Source organism: Dromiciops gliroides, chromosome 3 (genome assembly GCF_019393635.1).
Source record: "Dromiciops gliroides isolate mDroGli1 chromosome 3, mDroGli1.pri, whole genome shotgun sequence".
NCBI lineage: Eukaryota > Metazoa > Chordata > Mammalia > Microbiotheria > Microbiotheriidae > Dromiciops > Dromiciops gliroides.
The window spans coordinates 662,133,603-662,157,947 of record NC_057863.1 but is presented as its reverse complement, the minus strand read 5'-3'; the positions used below and the strand labels follow the sequence as shown (position 1 = coordinate 662,157,947).

The window sequence follows — 24,345 nt, the reverse complement described above, 5'->3', positions numbered from 1 at the left end:
GTGAATCCATCTGGTCCTAGAGATTTTTTGACTCATTCAACTTCTTCAAAAACCCAGATGCTATACCACTTGGCGAATACACAGGTTAAGTATTGACATGACTTCATTGTCCATGGTACTTTGGGCCTGAGACCAATTTGTATTTCTCTTTGGAGGTTCTCCTGTAGTTTTTTTGTTACTGTTCTCTATATTTGTGTCTTGAGATTTCCGTTTATTGAATTAATTGTCAGTAGTCAAACTTTTTTTCATTGTTGTTTTTCAATATTTTTTTTTACTCATTTTGTGTCAGCCAGGCCCTGGAGGAGTGATCACTTTGATGTTCAAGCCCTGTGGTGGCAACCTGCTGCTGGGTTGTTATGGTAACCTGCTACTCTGTAACCAGGCTCTTGAATGGTAATTTTGTTGTGACCTGCTAAATCCCCGGGGCTGGTTTTGCTCTGGAAATAGTCTCTCTGCTGGGAGTTCACAGGGGTGGGAATCTGTTGCTGACCTGCTTGGGTGGGGCTTCACTACTGGTCAGCAGGCCTCTGCTATGAGCCCAGAAGCAGTTTCTGTTGCTACTGCTCCTGGACCTCACTTTCCTCCCATCCAGGTAAGACAGACCTTTCCTGCTGGGCTGGTGAATCATTTCTCTGTTCCTTGGTGAGTTCAGAGGCAGTATTATGCCAGTTTAGAGGGGAAATCTGGGAGAGCTGCGGTGGGTTGCTTCCTCACTTGGCTATCCCTCCTTTCCATTTTTGGTACTAGTCATTTAGTTTCCTTTCTTTTTTTAAATCAAATTAACCAAAGGTTTATTTTAGTGTGCTTTCCCCCCATAAAACCTGCTTTTCATTTTTATTATTAGTTCAATAGTTTTCTTAAGCTTTCCTTTGATTTTCAGAATCTCTAATTTTCTTCTTAGAGATTTTTAATTTGTAATTTTTGAATTATTTTTTTAAATGCATGCACAATTCACTGATTTGCTCATTCTCCATTTTAATTATGTTAACATATAGAGATATAACATTGTCCTTAAATACTATTTTGGCTACATCCTGTCAATTTTGGTTTCTTGTTTTATCATTGTTATTCACTTTGATAAAATTAATTATTCCCAAGATTTGTTGTTTGACTCTTTCTTTAGGATGATATTATTTAGTTTCTAATTTATTTTTTATCTTTCCAAAGCCCTTTATTATATGTAATTTTTATTGCATCATGATCTGAAAAGTATGCATTTAATATCATTTCCTTTCTGCATTTGATTATGAAGGTTTTTTTATACCCTAATACATGGTCAATTTTTGTGTAGGTACCATGCAACAATGAAAGAAAGGTATATTCCTTTTTAAAAAAAACAAAAAAGTATTTCATTATTTTCAAATTACATGTAGAGCTATTTCTCAACATTTGTTTATATAAGATTTGCAATTTCAAATTTTTCTCCCTCTCTGCCCTCCCTCCACCCCTCCCCTAGACAGCATGTAATCTGATATAGATTATATGTATATAACATTAAACATATTTCTGCATTAGTCATGTTATAAGAGAAGAATCAGAAGAAAAAGGAAAAACCTCAAAATAGAAAAACAACAGCAAGCACTGGCCCTGGATTCAGGAGTACCTGAGTTCAAATCTGGCCTCAGACCCTTGACACTTACTAGCTGTGTGACCCTGGGCAAGTCACTTAACTCCCATTGCCCCACCAAAAAAAAAAATAGAAAAACAACAGCACCAAAACCAAAAATAGTATGGTTCAATCAGCATCCATATTCCACAGCTTTGTTTAGTTTTTTTTCTGGATTTGGAGAGCCTTTTCTATCATGAATCCTTTGAAACTTTCTTACACCATTGTATTGGTGAGAAGACTCAAGTCTATCACAGTTAATCAACACGTCATGTTGATGATACTGTGTATAATGTTCTTCTGGTTCTGCTCATCTCACTCATCATCATTTCATGCAAGTCCTTCCAGGTTTCTCTGAACTCCTCCTGCTCATCATTTCTTACAGCACAATAGAATTCCATTAAATACATATACCACAACTTGTTCAGCCATTCCCCAGTTGATGGGTAACCCCTCAATTTCCAATTCCTTGCCACCACAAAAAGAGCAGCTATAAATATTTTTGTGCATGTGGGTCCTTTTCCCTTTTTTATGATCTCTGGGGAAAAAAAACAAAAGTGCTAGGTCAAAGGGTATGCACAGCTTTATAGCCATTTGGGCATAATTCCAAACTGTTCTCCAGAATGCTTGGATCAGTTCAAAGCTCCACTAACAATGCATTAGTGTTCCAATTTTTCCACAGCTTCTCCAATATTTGTTATTTTCCTTTTTCGACATATTAGCCAATCTGATAGGTGTCAGGTGGTACCTCAGAGTTGTTTTAATTTGCATTTCTCTAATCAATAGTGATTTAGAGCATTTTTTCATATGGGAATAGATAGCTTTGATCTGTTCATCAGAAAACTGCCTGTTCATATCCTTTGACCATTTCTCAATTAGGGAATGACTTGGATTCTTATAAATTTGATTTAGTTCCCCATATATTTTAGAAATGAGGCCTTAGGGGCAGCTAGGTGGCACAGTGGATAGAGCACCGGCCCTGGAGTCAGGAGTACCTGAGTTCAAATCCGGCCTCAGACACTTAACACTTACTGGCTATGTGACCCTGGGCAAGTCACTTAACCCCAATTGCCTCACCAAAAAAAAAAAAAAGAAAGAAGGCCTTTATCAGAAAGGTAGACTGTTCCTTCCTCTCCTAATTTACCTATGGTATCACCTCTTATGTCTAAATCATGTACCCATTTTGACATTATTTTAGTATAAGGTGTAAGATGTTGGTCTATGCCTAATTTCTGCCATACTATCTTCCAGTTTTCCCAGCAGTTCTTGTCAAATACTGAGTTCCTATCCCAGAAGCTGGAGTCTTTGGGTTTATCAAACAGTACATTACTAATGTCTTTTACTACTGTGTCTCCTGTGCCAAGCCTATTCCATTGATCCTACACTCTCTTTCTTAGCCAGTACCAGTTAGTTTTGATGACTGCCACTTTATAGTGGAGCTCTAGATTTGATACAACTAACCCACCTTCCTGTGCATTTGTTTTCATTATTTCCCTTGATATTCTTGACTTTTTGTTTTTCCAGATGAATTTTGTTATTATTTTTTCTAGCTTTATAAAATAATTTTTAGGTAGTCTTATTGGTATGGCACTGAATAAGTAAATTAATTTAGGTAGAATTGTCATTTTTATTATTATAGCTCTTATTATATTAGCTCTTCCTATCCATGAGCAATTGATATCTTTCCAATTGTTTAGATCTGATTTGAGTTGTGTGAAAATTGTTTTCTAATTGTGTTCATAGAGTGTTTCCTCAGTTTGTCTTGGCAAGTAGACTCCCAAGATTTTTATATTATCTACCATTACTTTAAATGGAATTTCTCTTTCTATCTCTTGTTGCTGGACTTTGTTGGTCATGTATAGAAATGCTGATGATTTATCTAATTCTGAGAGGGGAAGATTCAAACGCCCCTTTCGTATAGTATTACTGTCAATTTCCTCTTGTAACTCATTCAACTTCTCCTCTAAGAATTTGGATGCTATACCACTTGGCACATGCATGTTTAATATTGATATTATTTCATTATCTATAGTACCTTTTAGCAAGATGTAGTTTCCTTCCTTATCTCTTTTAATTAGATGTATTTTTGCCTTTGCTTTGTCTGAGATAAGTATTGCAACCCCTGCTTTTTTTACTTTAGTTGAAGCATAATATATTCTGCTCTAGTCTGTTACCTTTACTCTGGGTGCAACTACTCTGCTTCAAATGTGTTTCTTTTTTTTTTTTAAGAGTTGCTATAAATATTTTTGTACATACAGGTCCTTTATTTATTTATTTTATTTTTTGTGGGGCAAATTGGGGTTAAGTGACTTGCCAGGGTCACACAGCTAGTAAGTATTAAGTGTCTGAGGCTGGATTTGAACTCAGGTCCTCCTGAATCCAGGGCTGGTGCTCTATCCACTGCGCCACCTAGCTGCCCCCTAAATGTGTTTCTTGTAAAAAGCATATTGTAGGATTCTGGTTTTTAATCCACTCTGCAATTCACTTAAGTTTTATGGCTGAGTTCATCGCATTCACAGTTATTATTATTATTATTATTATTATTTTTGGTGAGGCAATTGGGGTTAAGTGACTTGCCCAGGGTCACACAGCTAGTGTTAAGTGTCTGAGGCCGGATTTGAACTCAGGTACTCCTGAATCCAGGGCCGGTGCTTTATCTACTGAGCCATCTAGCTGCCCCCCACAGTTATTATTACTGTCTATTCCCCTCCATTCTATTTAACCCCTTTTTACTTTCCCCCCCTTTTCAGCCTATTCCTCCTCACCTTTTGCTTCTTACCCCTGCCTCCCCCAATCTGCCTTCCCTTTTCTTTACCCTTTTCTCCCTTGCTTTTACCCTCCCTTCTATCAATCACCCCTTTCCCCTTAACCTTTTACTTCCCTAAAGATTAAGCTAAGTTTCTTTATCCAAATGAATGTATGTTATTCCCTCTTTGAATCAAATCTAGTGAGAGTAGGGTTGAAACAATTTCACCCCTCCCTTCTTTTCCTTTATTGTAATAGGTTTTTTCACCTCTTCATGATGTAACTCACCCCATTCAACCTCCCTTTTCCTCTTCATCCCATAAACTCCTTTTTTAAGCCCTGAATTTTCTTTATATCATCACATCAAAGACAATTTATATTTATACCCTCTGTGTATAATCCTTCTGTCTGCCCAAATACATATACAATTCTCAAGAGTTTTAAGTATTATGTTCCCATGTAGGGATGTAGAAAGTTTAACCTAATTGAGTAACTTTTTTTTCCCCCTGTTTACCTTTTTAAACTTCTCTTGAGTTTCCTATGTTAAGATCTAATTTTCGGGGGCAGCTAGGTGGCACAGCGGATAGAGCACTGGCCCTGGAGTCAGGAGGACTTGAGTTCAAATGCGGCCTCAGACACTTAACACTTACTAGCTGTGTGACCCTGGGCAAGTCACTTAACCCCAACTGCCTCACTAATTAAAAACAAATCTAATTTTCTGGGGCAGCTAAGTGAGGCAGTAGATAGAGCACTGGCCCTGGACTCAGGAGGACCTGAGTCCAAATTTGGCCTCAGACACTTAACACTTATGAGCTGTGTGACCCTGGGCAAGTCACTTAACCCCAATTGCCTCACTTAAAAAAAAAAGATCTAATTTTCTATTCAGTTCTGGTCTTTTCATGAGGAAACCTTGAAAGTGTCCAATGTCATTGAATGTCCGTCTTTTCCCCTGAAAGAGAATGCTCAGTTTTGCTGGGTAATAGATTCTTTGCTATAATCCAAGCTCCTTTGCCTTCCAGAATATCATATTCCAACCCTTGTGATCCTTTAATGTTGAAGCTGCCAGGTCCTGAGCAATCCTGACTGTGGCTCCATGATATTTAAATTGTTTCTTTCTGGGTGCTTGGCGTATTTTCTCCTTCACCTGATAATCCTGGAATTTGGCTACAATATTCCTTGGAGTTTTCTTTTCGGGGTCTCTTTCAGGAGGTGATAGGTGGATCCTTTCAATGATGATTTTATCTTCTGACTCTATAAGAACAGAGCAGTTCTCCTTAATAATATTCTGGAATATGGTGTCTAGACTCTTTTTCTGATTGTGGCTTTCAGGCAGTCCAATGATACTCAAATTGTCTCTCCTGGACCTGTTTTCAAGTTCAGTTGTCTTACTAGTGAGGTATTTCACATTTTCTTCTATTTTTTCATTCTTTTGATTCTGTTTGACTGATTCCTGGTATCTCATCAAGTCATTATCTTCCAACTGTCCAATTTTAATTTTTAAGGCATTGTTTTCTTCAGTGAGATTATGCACTTTTTCCCCCAGTTGGCCAAATGAATTTTTTAAGAAATTGTTTTCTTCAGTCATCTTTGTGCTTCCTTTTCCATAGACTTTTGGGTATATGAAACACAAAGTTTTAAAATGAACTTTAAAATATTTCTAATTCATACGAGGGATAAGATTTCTATAGAATATGAATACTGCCTGAAGGTTTTACCACATTTATTGTATTCCTAAGATCCCTTCCTTGTGGATTCTCTGATGTGCAACAAGACTGGATCTCTGTGTAAAAGCCTTTCCACACTGATTACATTCATGGGGTTTTTCTCCAGTGTGGATACTCTGATGTCTAACAAGATGGGAGCTGACTGTGAAAGTCTTTCCACACTGATTACATTCCTAAGCTTTCCCTCCAGTGTGGATTCTCTGATGTGCAGCAAGACCGTATCTCTTTGTGAAAGCCTTCCCACATTGATTACATTTATAAGGTTTCTCTCCAGTGTGGATTCTCTGATGTACAGCAAAACTGGACCTGTATCTGAACTTCTTTCCACACTGATTACATTCATAAGGTTTCTCTCCAGTGTGGATTCTCTCATGCTGAACAAGAGTGGATCTCTCTTTGAAAGCCTTCCCACACTGATTACATTCATAAGGTTTCTCTCCAGTGTGGATTCTTTCATGCTGAACAAGATTGGATCTGGTTGTGAAAGCCTTCCCACACTTATTACATTCATAAGGTTTCTCTCCAGTGTGCATGTTCTTATGTGCAGCAAGACAGGATTTTTCTGTGAAAGCCTTCCCAAACTGATTACATTCATAAGGTTTCTCTCCAGTATGGATTCTCTCATGCAGAACAAGACTGGATCTCTTTGTGAAAGCCTTCCCACACTGATTACATTCATAAGATTTCTCTCCACTGTGGATTCTCTCATGATGAACAAGACTGGATCTCTTTGTGAAAGCCTTCCCACACTGATTACATTCATAGGGTTTTTCTCCAGTGTGGATTCTCCGATGTCTACAAAGATTGGAGCTGCATGTGAACTTCTTTCCACACTGATTACATTCATAAGGTTTTTCTCCAGTGTGGATTCTCTTATGTACAACAAGATGGGAGCTCCTTCTGAAAGCCTTTCCACACTGATAGCATTCATAAGGTTTTTCTCCAATGTGAATGTTCTGATGCCTAATAAGATCTGAGTTCCAACCAAAGGCCTTTCCACAACAATGAACTGCACGTCTTCTCATTCCATGGTAAAATCTAGCTTGGCAAGGAAGAGATGACTGATGGGATGAAGTTGCTTTACATTCATTGTATTCAATAGGCTCCTTTCCAATGTGAATTTTCTGAAGAGGAATGAACTTAGAGTTCTCACTGAAGGCCTTCCCACTTTTGTCACTTTTCTGATGTCCAATGAGATTAGAATTCAAATTCAAAGCCATTTCCAGATGATTACCTTTGGATATTTTCATTAGAAGAGACTTCTCCTGGGCCTCAAAAGGCTCTAGTTGTTGAGGAAACCATTTCTTTTCTTCACAGTCCTGAAAATAATCATTCCATGAAGTAATTCTCTTGCTGTTATTAAAGACTGAACACTGTCTGAGTGCCTTTTCAATTTCACCAAACTCACAAATACTCTTAGCCACTTTGGTATCAGAGTCACATATTTCTTTCAAATTGAAGTTACAGGCACCATCACTCTCAAATCTAAGCTGGACAAATTGTTCCACAGAAATGTTCACCTTTGTAGCCATCTTCTTCACTTCCAACCTGGTCTCTCCACCTGAAGAAAACAATTATGTATTAACAGAAAGATACATAAACCTAAAAAAAAGATACATATACCTAAATATATGATCTTTTGTCATGTGGCATAATGTCACCTTGTTCATATTCTATTTCCTCACTCAAAATGAAGAATTTTAAATTTAAAATAGGCAGAATGAATCTTTGGAAACACCTGCAAGATGGCTTATTTTATTTTGTAAATAGTAATTCTTCCCCCCATTACATGTAAAGGTAGCTGACTATTCAGAGATTTATTGCCGTTTGGGCAGGGTTTGGATCAGTTCACAACTCCAGCTACAATTCATTAGTGTTTCAATTTACCCACATCTCCAACAGTGATCATTTTCCTTTTCTGTCATATTAGCCAATCTGAGAGGTGTCAGGTGGTTGTTTTAATTTTCATCTCTCTACTCAAAAGTGATTTAAAGCACTTCTTCATATGAGTAGCAGTCCCTTTGACTCCTGACCTTGAAAACTGCCTGTTCACATTCATTGGACATTTGTCAATAGGGGAATGGCTTGTGTTCTTCTAAATTTGGTTAAGTTCTCTTTATGTTGGAGACATCAGGCCTTCTTCAGAAACACTTGCTATAAAAAAGTGATCCCCCATAGGGGCAGCTAGGTGGCGCAGTGGATAGAGCACCGGCCCTGGAGTCAGGAGTACCTGAGTTCAAATCCGGCCTCAGACACTTAATACTTACTAGCTGTGTGACCCTGGGCAAGTCACTTAACCCCAATTGCCTCACTGAAAAAAAAAAGAAAGAAAAAAAAAGTGATCCCCCACTTTCTGCTTTCCTTCTAATCTTGGTTACATTGATTTTGTTTCTGTAAGCATTTTTTTCACTTAATGTAAGCAATATGATCCACTTTGCATTTCATGATGTTCTCTCTCTCTGATTTGGGCCTAAAATCTACCTCTGTCCATAAATCTGACAAACTACTCTCTGCTTTCCTAATTTGCTGGGGGTGCCACCCTTTATATTGTTAAGGGCTAAAATTCTAGCTAAACTGTCTAAAATATCTAAGGAGTGGTCGCCAATAAATTATAAGCTTTAGCAAGAGTTAGACTTTTAAGCATTTATTAAGGAGAATAAGAATTTGGTAAAGAGAGAGAGAAAGGCCTAGATTCCTATCTATTAAAGGGAGAGCACATTTCTAGCTCCCTTCTCCACCAGAGTCCAGAGGAAAAAGTGCCAGAGTCAGCGCCAATCTCTTCCTTCCTCCTCCCACTAGTCCGCATCACTTCCTGATGCCAAAGAAAAGACTCCTGGTCTTGCCCTCAAAGACCTTCACTTCATGGGCAGAACTCTTCTACAGTAAGTATCCAGCAGGTGGCGTTATTCCAATCATTACAATATCTACATCATGTACTCATTTTGACTGTACCTTGGTATAAGGTGTGAGATGTTTGTCTATGTTTAGTATCTGCCATACAATTTCCATGTCAACCAGCAGTTTTTGTCCAATAGGGAGTTCTTATACTAGAAGCTGTACTCTTTTGGTTTCTCAAACCCTATACTATAGAGTCCTTTACTCCTCCATTTGGTGTACCTAACCTATTCCACTGATCTTGCACTCCACTTCTTAGCCATTACCAGAGAGTTTTGATGACTGCTGCTTTATAATATAGTTTTAGATTGGGTATGGCTAGTCCACCTTCCTTTGCATTTCTTTATTATTTCCCTTCATATTCTTGTCCTTTTGTTCTTCCAGATATATTTTATATTTTTTCTATCTCTATAAAACAATTATTTTCTGGTCGTTTGTCATTGTTTATCCTTCATTCTTGAAGAGGATCAAGATACTGGGGAGGTGATGTCATGACTTACAATGAACAGGATTTGAGTGAGGAAAGACTGTGCAAAGTCACCAACCTCACTCTCTCCTCCAGACAAATCTGGGTCCAGTGGCTAGATGTTTATCAGGACAACTGGAGATGGCCCCAAATGCAGTGAGTGACCTTTGTCTTTTCAATTAAGGTCTTTCTCAGGTGTCAGTTTGTCTGAGGCAATGCCCATTCAGAGACTGAGGGTAGGTCATTTTTGTCCTTCATTCTAAAAGAGGACCATGACATCAGGGTGATCTCATGGGTCCAGTGGCAAGATATATATCAGCACCACCGGAGATGGCTCAGGATATTTAAGGTAATTGGAATTGAGTGACTTGCCCCATGACATGCATGAATGAAACCAGCAAGCTGCCTGAGAACAATAGAAAGTTTCTTTAGTGAAAAGGAAGATTGAGGTGCACCTTCAGAAGAGGATAGCAACCTTAGGGCCCCTACATCCAAAGCTTCCAAGAAAAATATGACCTGTCTTAGGCCATGAAATTGCTCAAAAGGGACTTTGAAGAGAAAGTAGGATAGAAGGAAGATTTAGAGAAGTGGAGGAAAGAATGGAAAGAGAAATTAGAGCAATGCAGGAGTTATGAGAAAAAAGTCAACAGGTGGAAAAGCCAAATGGAAAAGGAGATAAAAAAGCTCTCTGATGAAAATTATTGGCTAAGAACTAGGATTGAACAAATGGAAGTTAGTGACTTTATGAGAAACCCAGACACAGTAACGCAAATCCAAATGAATAAAAAATACAGGGCAAAAAGAAATATCTCCTTGGAAAAACAGCTGACTTGGAAAATAGATTCCAGAGAGATAATTTGAAAATCATTGGACTACCTGAAAACCATGACCAAAATAAGAGTTTAGACAGTATCTTCCATGAGATTGTCAGCGGAAATTGCCCTGATATTCCAGAAGCAGAAGGCAAAAGAAATTGAAAGAATCCACCAATCACTTCCTGAAAGACATCCCAAAAGGAAAACTTCCAGGGATGTTATAGCCAAATTTCAGAGCTCCCAGGTCAAGGAGAAAATATTGCAAGCAGCTAGAAAAAAGCAATTCAAATACTGTGGAGTTATAGTAAGGATAAAACAAAATCTAGTAGCCTCTACATTACAGGACTGGGGGGAATGGAATATGATATTCCAGAGGGCAAAGGAACTGGGACCACAGCCAAGAATCCTGTACTGATTCCAGATCAGGTGCTCGAAACACTGTGTCACCTAGCTGTTCCCTATCCATTACAATTTTTATACATTCTTTAAATGCCCACTGTTTATAATATTGTGAATCTCAAGTAATCTTCCTACTTTTTTTAATTAATAAAGTATTATTTTTTCCCCATTACATGTAAAGATATTTCTTAACTTTTGTTTATACAAGCTTTCCAATTTCAGATTTTTCTCTCCACCAACAATGCATTAGTGTTCCAATTTTCCCACAGCTTCTCCAACATTTATTATTTTCCTTTTTTGTCATTTTAGCCAATCTGATAGGTGTCAGGTGGTACCTCAGAGTTGTTTTAATTTGCATCTCTCTAATCATTAGAGATTTAGAGCATTTTTTCATATGGGAATAGATAGCTTTGGTTTCTTCATCAGAAAACTGCCTGTTCATATCCTTTGACCATTTCTCAATTGGGGAATGACTTGGATTCTTATAAATTTGATTTAGTTCCCTATATATTTTAGAGATGAGGCCTTTATCAGAAGTACTGGACATAAAAATTATTTCCCAGCTTTCTGCCTCCCTTCTAATTTTGGATGCATTGCTTCTGTTTGTACAAAAATTTTTTAATTTAATGTAATCAAAATCATCCATTTTGTATTTCATAATATTCTCTATGTCTTGTTTGGGCATAAACTGTTCTCCTTTCCAAAGATCTGAAAGGTAGGCTATTCCTTCCTCTCCTAATTTACATATAGTATCACCTCTTATGTCTAAATCATGTACCCATTTTGACCTTATTTTAGTATAAGGCATAAGATGTTGGTCTATGCCTAATTTCTGCCATACTATCTTCCAGTTTTCCCAGCAGTTTTTGTCAAATACTGAATTCCTATCCCAGAAGCTGGAGTCTTTGGATTCATCAAACAGTACATTACTAATGTCTTTTACTGCTGTGTCTCCTGTGCCTAGCCTATTCCACTGATCCTCCACTCTATTTCTTAGCCAGTACCAGATAGTTTTGATGACTGCCACTGTATAGTAAAGCTCCAGATTTGGTACAGCTAACCGACCTTCCTGTGCTTTTCTTTTTCATTATTTCCCTTGATATTCTTGACTTTTTATTTTTCCAGATGAATTTTGTTATTATTTTTTCTAGCTCTATAAAATAATTTTAGGTAGTCTGATTGGTATGGCACTGAATAAGTACATTGATTTAGGTAGAATTGTCATTTTTACTATATTAGCTCTGCCTATCCATGAGCAATTGATATCTTTCCAATTATTTAGATCTGATCTGATTTGTGTGAAAAGTGTTAATTGTGTTCATATAGTTCCTGGGTTTGTCCTGGCAAGTAGACTCCCAAGTATTTTATATTATCTACCATTACTTTAAATGGAATTTCTCTTTCTATCTCTTGCTGCTGGACTTTGTTGGTCATGTATAGAAATGCTGATGATTTATGTGGATTTATTTTATATCCTGCTACTTTGCTAAAGTTGTTAATTGTTTCAAGTAATTTTTGAGTTGATTCTCTAGGATTCTCTAAGTATACCATCATATCATCTGCAAAGAGTGATAGATTTGTTTCCTCCTTGCCTATTCTAATTCCTTTAATTCCTTTTTCTTCTCTGATTGCTATTGCTGACATTTCTAGTACAATATTGAATAATAGAGGTGATAATTGACATCCCTGTTTCACCCCTGATCTTATAGGGAAGACCTCTAACTTATCTCCATTACATATAATGCTTGAGGATGGTTTTAGATAGATTCTGCTTACTATTTTAAGGAAAGCTCCACCTATTCCTAAGCTCTCTAGTGTTTTTATTAGGAATGGGTGCTGTATTGTCAAAAAAAAAGAAATTGAACAAGCCATTAATGAACTCCCTAAGAAAAAAAAATCCCCAGGGCCAGATGGGTTTACAGGTGAATTCTACCAAACATTTAAAGAACAATTAATTCCAATATTATACGAATTATTTGGGAAAATAGGTGAAGGAGTTCTACCCAATTCATTTTATGTCACAAATATGGTGGTGATACAGAAACCAAGCAGAGCAAAAACAGAGAAAGAAAATTATAGACCAATTTCCCTAATGAATATTGATGATAAAATCTTAAATAAGATATTAGTAAGGAGATTACAGCAAGTGATCACCAGGATAATACAGTATGATCAGGTGGGATTTATACCAGGAATCCAGGGTTGGTTCAACATTAGGAAAACTATCAACACAATCAACCACATCAATAAGAAAACAAATGAAAATCATATGATTATCTCAACAGATGCAGAGAAAGCTTTTGACAAAATACAGCACCCATTTAATTATTTTCATTACTATAGCCAATATTTCTTATTTTCTTTTCTGTTCCAAAGATATCATGCCACTTCCTGCTGATATACTCAATATTCATTCCAATTCCTAATCTATATTATATTTCAAATTATATCTTGAATCCAACATCTATCTATTAGGAAGTTAACAGCAGGAGTTTCTAATAGTCCTCTGGTACCACATCTCATGTAGTGGTTCAAGAACTCTTTGGAGGATCATGATGATGAAGTCCAAGGCATTTTAGCTAAAAATTATTTAATGCAAAACAATCTGGTACTAGCAAAGAAATAGAGTAGTAGATCAGTGAAAAAAAATAGCTACATATTAAAGTATACTAATTGATTATACTAACCTAGTATATTACAAAGACAAAGATCCAACCTTTTGTAACAAATACTCATTATCTGACAAAAACTGCTGGGGAAATTAGAAAAGAGAATGGCAGAAACTAGGTATAGACCAACATCTCACATGGTATTTTAACATAAGGTCATAAAAGATGATAAGTTAAGGAAATAAAAAGAGCATGGAGGGCAGCTAGGTGGCACAGTGGATAGAGCACTGGCCCTGGATTCAGGAAGACCTGAGTTCAAATCTGACCTCAGACACTTAACACTTACTAGCTGTGTGACCCTGGGCAAGTCACTAAACCCCGATTGCCTCACCAAAAAAAAGAAAAAGAGCATGGAACAGGGGAAGAAGTTAGTACCAAAGAAGACATAGAAAGCATTACAAAATGTAAAATAGATATTTGTTATTGTAAAAGCTTTTGCACAAACAAAACCAATTAAACCAAAATTGTAAGGAGAGCAGGAAACCAGGAAAGAATTTTTGAAACATGTTATCTTTCACAAAAGATACACTTCTCCAATATATAGAGAAGTGAATCAAATTAATAAAAATATGTCATTCCCCAATAGGTAAATGGTCAGTGAATATGGACAGCTTTTAGGCAAAGAAATTAAAGTTATCTACAGTCATATGAAAAAATGTTCTAAATCACTATGGATCAGGGAAATATATATTAAAACAACTCTGAAGTAGCACCTCACATTGATGGGAAACTAATAAACTCTTGGTGGAGTTGTAAATTGATCCAACCATTCTGGAGAATAATTTGGAACTAAGTCCAAAGGATTATGAAAATGTGCATGCCCCATGATCCAGCAGTATCACTGCTAGGATTACATCCCAAGACATCCCTAAAAAGGGGAAAAAAAACCTACTTGTAAAAAATATTTATAACAGCTCTTTTTGTAGTGGCTAAGAAAATCAAAGAGATGCCCATCTATTGGGGAATGGCTAAACAAGCTCTGGTAGATGATTATAATGGAACATTATTGTGTTATAAGGAATCATAAGCAAGGTAGATTCAGAAAGTCCTTATTATGAACTGATGAGCAAAACCAGAAGAACATTGTGTACAGTGACAATGATGTTGTTTGATGAAAGCTGTGAATGACTTAACTATTCTCAGCAATACAATGATCCAAGACAATCCCAAAGGATGAATGATGAAGCATACTCTCCACCCCCAAGATAGAACTGATATTTTATTTCTTTTCTTATATAAAATGACTAATATGGTAATGTTTTATATAATTACCCATGTATACCATGTATCTGATAGCCTTCTGCCTTTGGGAAGGTGTAGGAAAGGGAGGCAGGGAGAGAATTTGAAACTCAAAATTTTAAAATAAAAATGTTTATTAAAAAATATTTAAGGGGCTTCTAGGTGGCACAGTGGATAGAGCACCAGCCCTGGAGTCAGAAGTACCTGAGTTCAAATCTGGCCTCAGACACTTAACACTTACTAGCTGTGTGACTCTGGGCAAGTCACTTAGCCCCAATTGCCTCACTAAAAAAAAAAAAATTAATGCCACCTTATGCAGTCAAGAATTGCCAAGGTTTGTTTGCTGTGTATTTTTTTCCTGGAACAAAAAGTAGATACATGTTTGAGGCATTAAGATACTTCATTGTGGGGGCAGCTAGGTGGCGCAGTGGATAGAGCACCAGCCCTGGAGTCAGGAGGACCTGAGTTCAAATTTGGCCTCAGACACTTAATTACTAGCTGTGTGACTCTGGGCAAGTCACTTAACCCCAATTGCCTCAATTAAAAAAAAAAAAGAGATTTCATTGTGCAGTGATTCCCAACTATAATGATTAGGCATAAAATGAAGTTATTAAAAAAACAAAAAAACTTCTGGTTGGTTTCAGTGCTGCAAGTCTCACCAATCCACTGAATCCCCAACCTAGCTGTCAAATTCATCTACTCCAGGCACTTCTGATCATGTCACTGCCCCCCTCAATAAAACACTTCCTATTGCCTCCCCATTAACAGCATCTAATATAAAATCCTCTGCATGGCTCTTAAAGGCCTTTATCATCAGCCCCTCTCCTATTTTCTCAGACTTTTTTCGCCTTATTTTCCCTCCACATGTGTGATAATCATGTTATTTTGTTTCTTGACCAGCAACATCTCCTGACTCCATGTTCTCTCTGGCTGTCCCTGAAGTTCCACCTAAAATCCCTCCTTTTACAGTAAGTCTGCTCCTGTCTTCCTCACCCATAGGGCCTTCCCTGTCTTGATGAGGTCCAATTTATCCTGGATACATTGGGTTGGTAGATCCTTGTTTACATGTTGTCTTCCCCATTAGAGGACTCCTTGAGAGCAAGGCTTATCTTTTGTCATTCTTTGTTTTGCTAGTGTTTAGCGGTGTCTGGAACATAATGGGTGCTTAATAAACATTTTTTGACTGGAATAAAGACCAGGAAAGAATTCAGCATGGACACCCTCAGCCCATGTGAGATGCTTTCAGGAGAGTTTGATGCCCCAAAGTTCAAAATGATGACTTCTTATACCATCAAAATTTTATACCCATGAGATGTGGGGAAAAAAATGGAGTTATAGGGGACCCAGAGAGCCTTGCCTGACCTTTCTTAAGGCCAGCCCAGAGTCAGGAGAATTTCAAAGGAAATGATCTTGGACCTTGGACTGTGAATACAGACAATAGAAATTAAATCCACACCTACCTGAAAGACCTTGCCCCCCAACAGGGGCTCTACCTTCACTAATATTTAATATGCTTTAATAAATGCTTAATGCCCAAACTAGTTCAATAGCCTCTAATTTCTAAGTACCAATATATTATAAACTCCTGCTAAGTTTCCCTACAACTTGGGACAGAAACAGATCGCTCCCACATAATTTTAAATGCCACAAAGGAAACTGAAAGGCCAAGGAGTTTGATTTGCTCCTCTGTATGAGGAAATTGCTGCTCTAAGTTTCAGTTCCTTGCACAGGATTTTACAGCTGAAATGTGTCTAAAAATCAATTCCAACTAAGACCTTCCTGCCCACAAGTCTAGCACTCCCTTCAGCACAACACTTAGAGACCTCTTATGATAGCCGTCATGCACCTGCTTTTGTCACTCACCTGGACAGGAGTTCCTTGGACCTTTGTGCTCTACCATCCCTGGTGATTCCCCTCCCTGGAAAGGAGAGCTCAAATCTTCTCTAGAAACTGGAAGTCCTAGGAATAAAGAATAAGGAAGGGATGAGAATTAAGAGAAATATACACTTTAGTCCTCCTTAGGGAATGAAGACATGCAAGCAAAGAGGACAGGATGGTTCCCAGGATGTCTCAAGGATAGTTCCCAAGGTATTGATTGTTGGGCTCTTTGGAGGCAGCCTGAGATCACACAGGCCATTTGGCATCAGAAAACTTCCCCTTTATTCACCTCTTTCCTAGAAGGATGGGAACACTGCCTAGCTTCAATCATCTAGAAATTGGAGGCTGTGGTAGTGCAGTGGTAACAGCCCAGGGCCTAGAGTCAGTAAGACTATTTCAAACCAGTGTAAGACACATGGTAGCTGTGTCACCCTGGACAAGTTGTGTAACCTGTTTGCCTGTTACCTCAACTATGAAATAGGGATGATAATACTACCCAACTCATAGGGATGTTGCTAAGGTCAAATGACAATGAGGATAATACACTTTGCCCAGTGCTAGATATAAAGCAGGCATGTATGAATGCTTATTCCATTCTCTTAATTTCTCAACATCTGGACTGGAATTTGAGGGAACAAAGAAGGAAGAATCAGGACAAACTTGCTAGGCCTGGAAGGATGAGGAGCAGGGAGCTACCATGTCAGCAGCTCAGTCACCAGAGGCAAAGGTCCTTACCCACAGAGAGCAGGTTCTGGACATTCTCCAGCATGACCTCCTTGTACAGCTCTCTCTGAGAATGGTCCAAGAGGTTCCACTCCTCCTGGGTGAAATCCACAGCCACATCTTTGAATGTCACCATCTCCTAAGCCATCAAATGTTACATGATTTAGAGCTGAAAAAGACTTCAGAAATCACCTTGTCCCCCTGGACAAGTTGTGTAACCTCTTTGCCTGTTACATCAACTATGAAATGGGGATGATAATACTACCAGATAAATGATAATAAGTGTAATATACTTTGTCCAGTGCTGAATATAAAGCAGGCATGTATGAATGCTTATTCCATTCCCTTCCTTTCCCAACATCTGGACTGGAATTTGAGGGAACAAAGAAGGAAGAATCAGGACAAACTTTCTAGGCCTGGCAAGATGAGGAGCAGGGAGCTACCTTGTCAGTAGCTCACAGTCACCAGAGGCAAAGGTCCTTACCCACAGAGAGCAGGTTCTGGACATTCTCCAGCATGACCTCCTTGTACAGCTCTCTCTGAGAATGGTCCAAGAGGCGCCACTCCTCCTGGGTGAAATCCACATTCACATCCTTGAATGTCAGCAATTCCTAAGCCATCAAATGTCACATGAAAAGACCAGAATTCACCTAATCCAACCCTCATCAACTTAGAGGAAATAACTGAAGCACAGAAGGCATTTGCCCAAAACTTATATATTTTTGAGCGTCAGCAACAACACTTGAAACCATAGCCAATAAGAGCCGAATGGAATATTGAGAAAAGCATTTTATATTGAAGTGAGAACCATGTTAGAATGATAAAAGTTGAATAAAGTTATTATGAAATGTTTCTCCCCATAGGCTCAGAGAGAAGTTATATGCTCTGTGAGTGAAGTATCAGAGTCCTTAAAGAAAGCAAGGTAATATGAAATTCCTCCTCACCTGAAGGGATATGTTACATGTCATAAGGGATATAGATTCAGGAGGACCCAACTTCAAATCCAGCCTCAGACACTTGACACTTACTAGCTGTGTCACCCTGGTCAAGTCACTTAACCATCATTGCCCCTCAAAAAAAAAGAGGAAAAAATAATTACTTACAATCTGCCCTGAAGTAAGAGTTATAAGAACGTCTTTCAGGGAAAAGTGAAAAAAAGTTATCTATTGTATGAATTGAGGTCTTGGTGTAACATCAGGTATGATGTGTCAGAGCCAAAATAAATTTTATCTTTGCTTTATGATTGCTTTCACTAATTAGTGGAATATATTCATTCATTTTAATATTTAGTTACATAAAAATAAGAGTAACTATGATGGGGAAAGGAGAAATCATTCATTTATTTTAAAAATTACACTTTTTGTATAGTTTTTTATTGACTGGGGTTGGAGATCAAGCTTATAAGATATTGACAGTTTATTTATAAAAAAGAAATGATCACAACTTACCCCTAACATTTTAGAACATGGGGCAGCAAGCATCAGGACAAACAATTAAGAAGCAGACTGATGAATGACAGACAAGAGAGCAGCTACATCTGCAAATCCTTATATACTTGGGAAGCTCGGCTATTTCTCCCAATCTGCTACATGCAGAACCTGAGCTTGGCCAATGCACTTGGATTTTGAACTTCTTCCATTTCAAGCAGAATGATATAATCCACTTTTTTAGAGGTTCTATTCTTTTGGAGCAAATCTTTTTCTTTTTCTTTCTTGTGATATTAAGTTCATTAAAATAATATATTTAGGGGCAGCTAGGTCATGCAGTGGATAGAGCACTAGCCCTGGATTCAGGAGGACCTGAGTTCAAATCCAGCCTCAGACACTTGACACTTACTTGTTGTGTGACCCTGCAAAAAGTCACTTAACCCCAATTGCCTCACCAAATATACACATACATATATATATTTATTACTTATTTATTTAATGTTTAAAGTAAACATTTTTATTTAAAGTTGAGTTGCCAATTCTCTTTTCCTCCCTCCCACCCTCCCTGAGGCACCAGACCATCAGATGACAGATATACTTGTGCAATCATGCAAACCACTTTCATATTAGTCATTTTGTATCAAAAATCTTGAATAAAAGAAAAATGGAAGAAAGTAAAAAATAGCTTCCTTCAGTCTGTGCTCAATCAACATGATTCAATCAGTTTCTTTGGAGGTGGATTGTATGCTTTATCACTCGTCCCTCTGGGATTGTTGTGGATCATTGTATGGAGCAATTCCTTTTCACAAAGATGAAAATATCTTAGCTCTTTTGCCATTTTAATTTTTTCCTAAAAAGATGTGATTTGTCAAATGTATGCCAATTTGATTTTTATTTCCTTCAACTGTTTTAGCTGCAACATGAGGATGCTAAGAGGTCTTTCCTGCCAGGGTTCTTCTGAGGATCAAATGAAGCGTTCTTTATAAAGAACTTCACACTACGCCTGGCACATGGCAAACTCTATGGCAATGTTGATCCACATCCTTTTCCTCCCTCCCACAGTCTCCAAAATGGTTGCTCTGCCCCTTGTCTCTCAGCACTCTGGGCCATCCTCTTCAGTATTGCTTCAATGCCACATACAACCTGGTCTCAACCTCTCTTTCAGCCTCATAAGACACTCATGACTCATCCTCTTACCTTTGCAACCCAGACACATTGGCCTTTTCTCTTTCTGGGCTCTGCTCTTTCTCCTTGCCTTTTTGCAACTTCTGCTCCCTTATTCTGCCCATCCCTAGGAAAGACCCTGACAAATGTCCCAACAGGATGATGGGAGATAATGTTTATATGGCTCCCAGCACACAGCAGACACCAGATAACCCTGTCCAGACTTCTTGCTCCTCAGTTCTCTTCTCTCTGACCTGGGGATATGGACCTCCTGGATGATCTTGACCAAGACCCTCCATCACCTGATCTGTGCCTTTCCAATGGCTGTCTCTCATGCTTGCACTGACCTCCCTGCTCACCTGGGCCTCCTGGTGTTGTGGGAGCAGGGACCCCAAACCCCAAGGAATCATTAAACTTTGCCAAGGGAAAAGCAGCTCCACCTCCCATCTCAAGAATTTGGTGTGGCTGAGTAAAAAGACCCTGGTCTGCAAGGAACAAAAATGATATATTGATGAGGGTGGGTGCTATTCTTACCCAAGCACTCCTTACCAGTTGTTACCCTTCCAGTGGTCTTACCCCTCCTAACTGCTTTACACATGGCTTTTTTTAAATAAACATAGAATGGACCAGGTCTTCTCTTACCCAGGGAGACAGGTTTTCAGCAGTGATTCTGTCTCCTGGTCATATGTTCTCTCTCCTAATAAATCACTTTTCATATGACGTTTGTGATGAGCCTCCAATTCATGGGTGACCTTGCCTCCTGATCCAGGTCACAAGTCTCCCAACATTATGGTGCTGAAACCCAGCAAAAGTCAATGGGCAGGTAAAAAGGTGGGCTGGTCATGTGGCTCTTGGATTCCCCAGGTGGGGTGTACACTCTGCTTTCTCCTGTAAGGATCCAAAGTCTCAGTGGGTGGCCCCACTGTCTGAGGTATGAATAGCCAGCCAGGCTACTTCTAGATTCTCTTTGATTTACAGTCACAGAAAGTACTGACTTAAGAAATGCTCAAGTTTTTGTCAGCACCCACTTGGGGGCAGGTGTGGGCATCTGTCCCTGAGGTCTAGCCCAGCTGACCATGAAAAGGGACAAGGAGAAAGCATTCCCTGTGGCCCTCCCTGTTCAGGTGTATCCTTAAAAAAGAGGGGGAAAAGGGGGGCGGCTAGGTGGCGCAGTGGATAAGCACCAGCCCTGGATTCAGGAGTACCTGAGTTCAAATCCAGCCTCAGACACTTGACAATTACTAGCTGTGTGACCCTTGGCTAGTCACTTAACCCCCATTGCCCCGCCAAAAAAAAAAATAGGGGAAAAATGGGATTTAGGTGCAAAGAAGTGAATGGTTTTCCACCATAACACATGACCCTTCAATTCCTTGGCTGAGCTAGCCCCTAGATCCAGGTCACAAGGCCCCCAACACTGGCTTCCTTCACTTCTCAGCAAAATCCTCACCTTCTGAAAATGAGCTTTTCCTGGTCCCTGACACTGCTTGGGCCTTCCCTCTGAGGGGGCCTCCCATTCATACTGTAGAGACCTTGTGTGGACCCAGCCGCTGCCCTGTTATCTCCCAAGGAGACTCTGAGCCCCTTGAGGGCAGGGATTGTTATTGTTTAACCCTTCCTTTGCATCCCCTGTAGGTTGGCACAGTGCTTGGCACAGAGGAGCCACTGTCTAAATACTCATTGACTTGACATAAGAAATGACAAATGAGAGGGATTCAGAGAGACCAGGGAAGACTGGGGTGGCCTGAGGCAGAAGGAAATGAGCAGAACCAGGAGGACAATGTTTGCTCTGCTGACAGCCCTGCAGAGGACAATGTACATGTAACAGGATAAAGCTTCCTGGGCTCTGCTAGATTCCACCTTTGCTGATGCTGGTCAGGTCTGTGGATGGGCTGCACTCACCTGGGATGAACATGTGTCATGATCCTCATTGAGAAGAAGGACAAACAACAAACAGACAACAACAGAGTGGGAAGATGAGGCCCCATGGAAAGGACAACCATCAGAAGCAGGATGTGGAGAGGGGCCCTTGTTCTGACCTACCTGGCACCTGCTTGTGCAGAGCTGGCTCCCAGAAGACAGAGAGATCTCAGGTCCAGGGAAGGCAGAGAGATCTCCCCTCTGAGGGAAGAAGACACCTCAGCTTGAAATGAAGGCAGAGAGATCTCAGATCTAAGGGCTTCTGCCTCCAGCCATGCTGCTCTGGGTAAGGCCTCCTATTCCCAAGGGTCAAGCCCTGCCCAGTCTCCCTCTCCTGGAATGACCTCTCTCCTCCCTTTCCCACCTCCCAGGCTTCTAAACTTTACCCCAGGAAGAGAATTCCCCCAAGACCACCCCCTACCTGGCTGCTCAGTTCTGAGGCCTCTCCTCCCCCATTGCTCTACCACCTCTGCCCCCTCCCTTACCTGCTCTGGGACTCCAACTCCCCTCAGCAGAAACTCCTGCCCTGCCAGCTCTCCCCCCACCACACCCATCTTCTTCTTGGTTCTCCCAGCCATTCCCCTCCCGTGAAGCCCCCCTTTCTTCTCTGTAGTCTGGGCTCCAGACTTGCCCACCCCCCCCCTTAACTCTCCTCCATACTGAAAACATTCACCCCCTTGGCCCATCTCCACCCTAGACCTTCCATACCCCAGTCCTCACACTGAGGGAGTGTTTCCTTCTGTCTTGTTTTTCTTCCCTCAAAGATGTTCTCTCACAGGAAGACAACTGGATCCTAAGGGAGAGCTGAGGCCAGGACACCTGGGTCCCAGGGCATAATGACCTTTCTCTGTGGCTGTTTCCTGATTCAACCACTGGAATCCCTCCCCTGGGAGGTCTCACTAATTCCCTCTTCACCCCTCAAAACCCAGGTTCTCGGGGAAGTGGAGAGGGGCAGAAAGCAGGACAGGCTGATCGTGGGGCACAAGAATGCCAGGAAGCCAGGATGGAGGCCACTGAGGGACAGAAAGTGGGATTCCTGGGCTGGGGAGCTCAAAACCCCAGCACAGAATCCTTAATGATCCCTCTGGCATTTTTTTGAACAAAAGTAAAGACAGTCCCCACCCTCCTGGGCCTCACCTAGCAAGGGGAATGGTGGGTAGGGAGGGGCTCAATCCTTGAAAAAGTTACTGGGCTGAGGAATGGGGCCTTAGAGTGTAGATTAACATTCAGGTACAGGAGGGGAGGGGGAAGATCCCCTTGGTTCTTGTGACCTCAACTGGACAGGAAAGGGGTGAAAATAAAGCCAAATGAAGGAGAATGCACACATACACAGATCCACTTCCATATCTGCTTGGCTTGGGGGTAAAGCCTACTGCTCAGCTGAGAATGAACTGAGAGCTTCTCAAGGGAACTCCAGGACTCTAAGAGGGATGGCATTCTGAGGATGGGCACAGCAGCAGAAAGACAAGGCCTGGGGAAGGAGGATCTCAAGGAGGAGAAGCCAAAAGGCCAGTTTGGCAGCTCAGGGCTGGGTGAAGAGGACTGTGTGTGACCCCCTGGGATGGCAGCTGGGCCAGGTTGTGAAGAGCTTTCAAATAGCAAACAGATATGCTCATTGATACTATCGGGGACCACTGGAATTTCCTGAGTGGAAGGGATATGTGTAGGACTGAACTTTAGTCCTGTAGGGTTCCATCACCTTCTGCCCAAGCTGTTTAGTTCCTGGATAGGGCCTAGGAGTAGAAGTGGCTCCTATGGGGAGGTTTATTTACTTGGCCCCAGAAAAGAGAATTTTTCCTGCAGCCAGTAACCCAAGGTGGTTCAGGAAAATAGTGGAGGGGAGGGGCACAGAGAGGACTTGGAGGAAAAATGAAAGGGACAAATAGACAATGAAACTGTATTACTTGGAAACAACGGGAGGCCACTATCAGACACAAATTAAAAGGATAAACAAGAAAAAAGATTTAGCAGCTAATTGGCTATAGGGAGTTGGGGCCAAGACAGAGGGAAGAGTCAGGGATGGCGTGTAGGTTGCTAATGTGGAGGAAATCAACTGAATTTGGGGGAAGCAGCTCCCCCAAAAGAATTACCATGGATGTCAAAGAAACTCAACTGCCTTACAGGACTATGTAAACAGAGACAGACTTCAGGGAAGCCTCCAATAACTGGGGAGTCACCAATAAGATATTCTAAAGGAATTAACTAGAGACCCACCTCCTGTGGCCCCACCAGATATTCTGGGCATGAGAAAACATCCCCATTGAAACAACCTCTGCAACTCCTGAGAGGAAGGTTAACATTCTCCCCAAATCACCCGACATCCTGCCTCTATACCCAACCAGCCCAATGAGCAAAGTGGCTGCCCAGCCTCCCCAGATAGACTAAGGCTGTGTAAAATCCTATTTATGCCTCTACTTCTCCTTATTCCATTGAGATGCTCCCCACAGGGCAACTGCCAGGGTGCTGATGCTACTTTATCTTCAGGGAGGGATTCCAGAGCTGGATGGACCTGGAGGCAGGAAGAACTGAGTTCAAATTTGACCTCAGACACTTTCTCTGTGTGATACTGGGCAAGTCACTTGACCTGCTTGCCTCACTTTCCTCAAGTATAAAATGAGAATAATGGCATCTACCCCAAAGGCTGCTGTGAGGATTCTATTTCTCAAGTTCTTGGCAGT

General features: G+C 40.2%; 1 long non-coding RNA gene across 1 annotated transcript; it reads left to right on the top strand.

Moving 5' to 3' along the window:
* The first annotated feature begins 415 nt into the window (after nucleotides 1-415).
* LOC122745766 lies at nucleotides 416-24,345 on the top strand. The gene is made up of 4 exons (XR_006355490.1): nucleotides 416-592; nucleotides 15,459-15,526; nucleotides 21,383-21,953; nucleotides 22,432-24,345. It is a non-coding gene; the product is annotated as an uncharacterized LOC122745766 (long non-coding RNA).